Source organism: Cydia pomonella, chromosome 12 (genome assembly GCF_033807575.1).
Source record: "Cydia pomonella isolate Wapato2018A chromosome 12, ilCydPomo1, whole genome shotgun sequence".
In the NCBI taxonomy this organism is placed as follows: domain Eukaryota; kingdom Metazoa; phylum Arthropoda; class Insecta; order Lepidoptera; family Tortricidae; genus Cydia; species Cydia pomonella.
In genome coordinates this window covers 21,770,725-21,777,916 of record NC_084714.1, presented here as the reverse complement: position 1 = coordinate 21,777,916, position 7,192 = coordinate 21,770,725, and the positions used below count along the sequence as shown (strand labels likewise).

General features: G+C 34.1%; 1 long non-coding RNA gene across 1 annotated transcript; it reads left to right on the top strand.

The window, feature by feature from the left end:
• The first annotated feature begins 262 nt into the window (after positions 1 to 262).
• Positions 263 to 6,903, top strand: LOC133523845 (uncharacterized). The gene is made up of 2 exons (XR_009800290.1): positions 263 to 987; positions 2,136 to 6,903. It is a non-coding gene; the product is annotated as an uncharacterized LOC133523845 (long non-coding RNA).
• The last annotated feature ends 289 nt before the right edge of the window (positions 6,904 to 7,192 follow it).

Sequence of the window (7,192 nt, the reverse complement as noted above, 5' to 3'; positions counted from 1 at the left end):
AATCATTTTATAAAAATGCAAGCTCTTAGAAACATTTTCCATTTGCTTTGAATGCTTAAAATGTCTATAAATATCAAGAAAAAGTGTTATAGAAGGGTTTCTATTTGAAATGCTCTGCTTTAAACAAATTAATATGGACTTGAGGAGAATGTGGAATATTTATACTTATAACACTCATCACACAGAGGCGTATGAATTGGATCTGGATATGTTATTGATATCTCGGCTCTCATTTCCTATCATTTTTGTACAGAAATTATTAGTATTATTAGATATTAAGGATATCTCGAACGATCTTTTAGTTTTATTCTGTCAAGTGTTTGACAAGTGACAGATAGTTTTGCCGCGGTTTTGGTAAAATGTGACATTGACAGTTAGATTACGACTGAGAGAAAAAAACTCAAGCGATTGAAGGAAGGATTTGTATTGTTTTAATTGTAAAAACTCAAAGATAAATAAACTATTGTAAACTAATTCAGTATTTTAGTGAGACAATCTAATATCGGAAGTGGCAAAGAACTGAAGAAATATCAAAGAACAAAAAAACAGGAAAACTGGGACAGGCCATCATGTTCAGAGTTCATGTTGACAGAGCAAACTGAGTGCTATAGTGTCTAACAAATCTTGAATCCTGAGTATTACATATATGAAAACATTTTACAGCATGAAATCATAGCTATAATGGCATATACCCATGTGAACAACAATGCTCATATGCTAACCTTAAAACATGCAAAGAAAGATACGAAAGTTTGGTTATTTAATATTGAGTAAAGCTTCATGTTAGAATTCTAAGATGAAATTGCAGGGTGAACAAGATGGGGGTTGGCATACCCACAAAGGCCTAATTGTTGAAGAATTATTGCACTCAAATATGCACTATGGCCGTGTGTAAAAGGTTTGGAGGTATAAAAATATATAATCACAAGATGAAGTGAGGTAAGGTCAAATTATAGAATGTTTCATTGGCATTCACATAATTTACAAGTAAGTATTGGTTTAAATAATGACATGTGAGTATTACTGCCAGACATAAAATTGACTAATACAAAAGATTAGTCGCTTTGAGGTATGTTTCCGACAGATCAAAATTGTTATGTTAACTGAATAATTAATATTTGTTAACATGTTTCAAATGAAATATATCAAGCCAGCATAGCCACTAAAGGCCTGTGTTGTCCAAATGGTATGGTTGTAGTAACATGTGCAGTAAAAAAGAAAAAAGTATGAAATTCTTTTACACATGAATTCTTGATGTTGACTGTATTATCAGAGGTAGTTAATTCAGTGATGAGTAAATAAGAATTAGGCCTGTTGTCTAATTCTTAGTTATGATACTTGTAAAAGTGGCCATTTATTAATTATTAGTTTTAGTTCTTTCGGCTCTGTGTTAATGAATCAGTCAATCAGGACACACATATTTATATATCTATGCATATAGAATTATTATTCATAATAATATTTTGTTGTGGAATGCAAATTGTGTCGATATTAAGAGATATCGACTAAGTCTTGGTTAGTCATGAAGACCTACTTACTCATACTAATTACTTGAGTGCAACCAAAGAATGTTACTGAATGCCTTGCTACAAGAAGAATAATATTTCAAGATTCATATTACAGAGTTAACTTACAATGCAATAATTTTACAGTAGAATCTGCATATAATGACATCAATCGATCGTGACAAATATGTCATACTAAGTGGATGTCATATAAAACCTAGTTGTTGTTTATGTTGTCTTAATTAATCTCAAATTCCTTTATGAGAGATGACTTTTATTAATTTTGTACCAATTATCAACTTGTCAATTAGAATCAAAACTAAACAACTTAGACGCCAAGCATGCACCAAGCATCCTCGCGTAGAAAGTGTGGGGACTGCCATAAAAACCAGTGAATGTGTCAGCCATGATTTGATAAAAATAGGATAAATAGGTCATACTAAGCGAATTGTCACTTTAAGCCAAGTCATCTTATGCGATTTTGTTACAAGGAATTTTATATTCAAACTTTCACACAATAATTATGTCATAGTAAGCGGTTGACTAATAAATGGATTCCACTGTATTTATCTACATGACGAGTGATAATGTGGAGTGAGATGTAACATGTTGCATGTTGTGTGTTGTTAGAATCTCCAAATGTCTTCACAAATGGGTACTGCAAGTGCGTGATGGGTGTCCTCCCCGAACTGGATGGTGCAAGGGATTCTTTACAGTAAAAGCAATCTGCGGTGAGAGATGACTGCAGGTATTATGTCAAAAGTTAAGGGGATGCTGTATTTGCTGCTATAACAAAAGTTAAGTATACTCCACACATGTTCCTTGTTTCAACAAGTTGAAGTATTTGAAAGTTTCATGCAAGCAAATTTGTTGAAATCTGACAATGTCATGAAATGGTAATAAATTATTGGCACTAGATAAACACAAGTGCTGTGATATACATGCATCCGCTTCAAAAACTGCTAGTGTATAAATAAAATACTTATAATAATAAGTGGTACAAGACATATTTTTAATTACAAGAGTTAAAATAAAATAAATTATTGGTATATAACATTCTGTATGGAGAATTAACATTAAAAGATCATAATCATAATCTTTTTTTTTGTTTGTGAGAAATGCATTGACATAAATATACTAGACAGGCTATCGAGAACAAATTGTGTCCGCCATTTTCGGCGTTTGACATCTGTCACTAAGCTAAAGAATAAGGATAGCTGTGTAGCTAGCCAGAGGCGAAACTGTTATGACAACTGTTCATTTTCTGTCTACATATGCATTGTAAAGAATCTAGATAAAATGTATTGTATTTCCTTATAAGTGTATTTAAATTGTTTTACGTATGTGATACGGACGACATTAAGATTTATAAAAATGGTCATAAAGCTTTGAACTTTCTATTTGACTCTCGTACTCGTAGCAATTTTGATCAAATCGCACTTATAGCATAATATACTCTTTAAATATGAGAAGAGAAGAAACTACAAAAAAAATTACGAGATAAAGAGTAATATATCATTATTGGTGTAGGTATATAATTATTATTTTGCAAAGAATAAGGTAAGTAATCATTAGTACCTATGTATTACATCTGCGAGATGTAATTTATGCGCCACAGAAAATGGCGTACCACCGTGAGTGTTTAAAGTGACGTTTGAAAATAATCTAAATGAGCTTAAAACAAGAGCTTTTCGCATTGAATCTTTATTATATTGCTTTAATTACGTTTCTTGATATTATTAGAATGCATTTTCATAACGCACAAAGGCATTTTCAGTTTATTTAAAAAAAAAATAACTTTTTTTTTTTGTCACATGCGTGTATCACGCCTGTAGTCGGAGTCGTACTAAACCTAATGAAGTGCCGACACTTCATTGAGGTGTGGAAACATTTTGTTAGAGATGCCGACTCTAGTACAATGACTTAATGGAGAAATGGGTTACATTGCCGATAATTACTATTGTAACTAAGATAGCTTGCTATAGCTCATACAGTATTGGATCTACAACTTAAGTCAAAATTTTGATCATATGTTTATTGACATTATTTAATTAATACAAGACCTATTTTTAATATGAGAGTTTGTGACTTGTCTTGTAAGTTTGCATTTTAATGCAGTCAATGAAATTGAAGCCATTATCATTTTTACAATGGAGAAATGGGTTACATTGCCGGTAATTACTATTGTGACTAAGATAGCTTGCTATAGCTCATACAGTATTGGATCTACAACTTAAGTCAAAATTTTGATCATATGTTTATTGACATTATTTAACTAATATAAGACCTATTTTTAATATGAGAGTTTGTGACTTGTCTTGTAAGTTTGCATTTTAATGCAGTCAATGAAATTGAAGCCATTATCATTTTTACAATGGAGAAATGGGTTACATTGCCGGTAATTACTATTGTGACTAAGATAGCTTGCTATAGCTCATACAGTATTGGATCTACAATTTAAGTCAATATTTTGATCACATATTTATTGACATAATTTAACTAATATAAAACCTATTTTTAATATGAGACTTTGTGTCTTGTTTTGTAAGTTTGCATTTTGATGCATGTCAATGAAATTGAAGCCATTATCATTTTTACAAGATAATGTCCCACTGCTGGGCACAGGCCTCCTCAGTTCATATTTAAGTAATTCGTTTTGATCAAACATTTAGTAAAAAGTATTTTGATAAATTATTAGAAAATATTTAGTAAGCAAAGATAGTTCAACCGTAATTTCAAATGTTGAATGAAACATGCTATGTTAAGCCGAACACAGATATTGTCCTGAGTTATGATTGCAGAATGTACTGGCAAGAGTCTGCACGTCTGAGCGACAGTGCGAGTCTGGACTTCTAACGCGAGGCTACACGTCTGAATGGCGGTACGAGTCTGTACCGCTAAACGGCTGTGCGAGACTGGACGCCGGAGCGGTGCACGGCCGTCGGAGCAATTGGAGCCGCTGAGCATAAATCGGCTACGTCACGAGACCCCTGATGCGTTTTGGAAGGCGCACGAGGCGCAGAGGTTCTGCGGTGCTGCTTGCTGACATTCGGGGGCGAGGGCTTTTCTTCTGAAGGCTGAACTGATAACCGATTGTGGGGATTGCTCGAGCGCAGTCCTATGTTCGATGTCGCAGATGGTCAGATCACTACTGGCGTGACCATAACTGTGAGATGAGCATTGCCGCCATTGCCAACGTCGTGATATGGTAGATTATGTGCCTAAGGTAGACCTGTTTCCTGTTATATATATATTAGGTCGATCCGTAACTGAATGATGTATTGATGACTGCACTATTGAAGCAGATGCTGCATTTGCCCTATTTACTGAACCTCATGACTTATGGAAATATATGTAGAATGTATATAGCTATGTTTATAGATATGTTTAAACCTGTAACATACTTAGACTTTTTTTTTTTATGTAATTGTTCTCATATAAGCGATTTGGTGTACACTGTAAGTTTGTATTGAAAATGAAATAAATAAATGTATAAAGTAGGTACACAAAATTCAGATATTTATAGAATTACAGGTGGAAATAGGGCAGTTAACAAAATAATAGGGCATAAGACCGACACAAGGAAAATGCAAAAATGTCCAGGTTATAGATTGTATACAGTCATGCAAATTTAAAGTATAGCATTATAATGATTGATATGTTGATGATTCAGGTTTAGCAGATTATTCAAAATATTTTTTGACTTTTAGATGATACAATATGATATGTTGATTGATCTGAACAAAGTAACCGATAGTGAGAATAGTTAGTGAAAATATAATTGTATGCCTGAAAAGAAGGCCATTCCATCTAACCTAAGAAACTTGATGTACTTAGTAAAGAAAATGAAAGTCAAAGAAAATGATTTTAGTTTATGAAAACGTCATGTTTATTGTTGTCAAAAGACATTCAAGTATGAAAAGATTTAGTGTTGCCTTTTTTTGCTGTTATTTGTTGGTAAATATGGATAAACTGAGTGAACCGGTTCACCCGTCACACTAAAGACTGGTGCGGTTTGGATTTAAATGTCACATCAAGAGAATATCGTTAATGTTGCAGGCTGAGTGACCAGGTTCACGGCTACTCTAGAGATTACTGTGGCTTAGAATAAAATGTCGCACCAGGTGAATATTGTTAATGTTGTAGACTGAGTGACCAGGGTCACAGCTACACTAGAGATTACTGTGGTTTAGAATAAAATGTCGCACCAGGTGAATATTGTTAATGTTGTAGACTGAGTGACCAGGGTCACGGCTACACTAGAGATTACTGTGGTTTAGAATAAAATGTCGCACCAGGTGAATATTGTGAATGTTGTAGACTGAGTGACCAGGGTCACGGCTACACTAGAGATTACTGTGGTTTAGAATAAAATGTCGCAGCAGGTGAATATTGTTAATGTTGCAGACTGAGTGACCAAGTCCACGGCTACACTAGAGACTAATGTGGTTTAGAGTGAAATGTCACACCAGGTGAATATTGTTAATGTTGTAGACTGGGTGACCAGGCTCATGGTTACGGTAGAGACTAATGTGGTTTAGAATGAAATGTCACATTAGGTGAATATTGTTGATGTTTTAGACTGAGTGACCAGGTTCACACGACTGCACTAGCGACTAGTGTTGTGCGGAGTGAAATGGAAATGTCACCTCAGATGAATATTGTTGATGTTTTAGATTGAGTGATCAGGTTCACACGGCTGCACTAGTGACTAGTGTGGTGCGGAGTGAAATGGAAATGTCACCTCAGATGAATATTGTTGATGTTTTAGACTGAGTGACCAGGTTCACACGGCTACTCTAGTGACTTGAGTGGTGCGGAGTGAAATGGAAAATGTCACCTCAGATGAATATTGTTGATGTTTTAGACTGAGTGATCAGGTTCATACAGCCGCATTAGTGACTGGTGTGGTGTGGAGTGAAATGCCATCTCAGGTGGATATTGTTAATGTTTTGGATTGACAAAGGGGATATACACGGCCGCATATTAGAGACCAGTGTATTGAAGGGTGAAATGTTACAAAATTTTGCGTAAATAAGGTTAATTAAACAAATTCATGATGGCACATTAGAGACTAATGTATGAACTTATGTATACTCGTGTGGTTCATTGAAAAACAAGGTTTTATACTGTTCAGTACCTGCTAGATTGAGTTTGAGGACAAACTTCTAGATTATCAGGTTGGCCGAATATTAGATATTAAGGATATCTCGAACGATCTTTTAGTTTTATTCTGTCAAGTGTTTGACAAGTGACAGATAGTTTTGCCGCGGTTTTGGTAAAATGTGACATTGACAGTTAGATTACGACTGAGAGAAAAAAACTCAAGCGATTGAAGGAAGGATTTGTATTGTTTTAATTGTAAAAACTCAAAGATAAATAAACTATTGTAAACTAATTCAGTATTTTAGTGAGACAATCTAATAGTATCCATTATAAATACATTGTTATTTGTAAAATTATTCCATTATTCACCAATACTTTAATACTTTGTTATTCCTTTGTTGATTGATACTAATTATCAATTACTAAGCCTACCTTGATGACAAATATCAAGTTTCTAGGTCATCTGGATGTAGGTTAGGTTTTTGACCTATAAGTCTTAATTTAATCTAATTATTTTTAATATAAAAGCGGTGGCCGAGTGGATATGACGTCCGACTTTCTATCCAGGGTTCTAATATCAT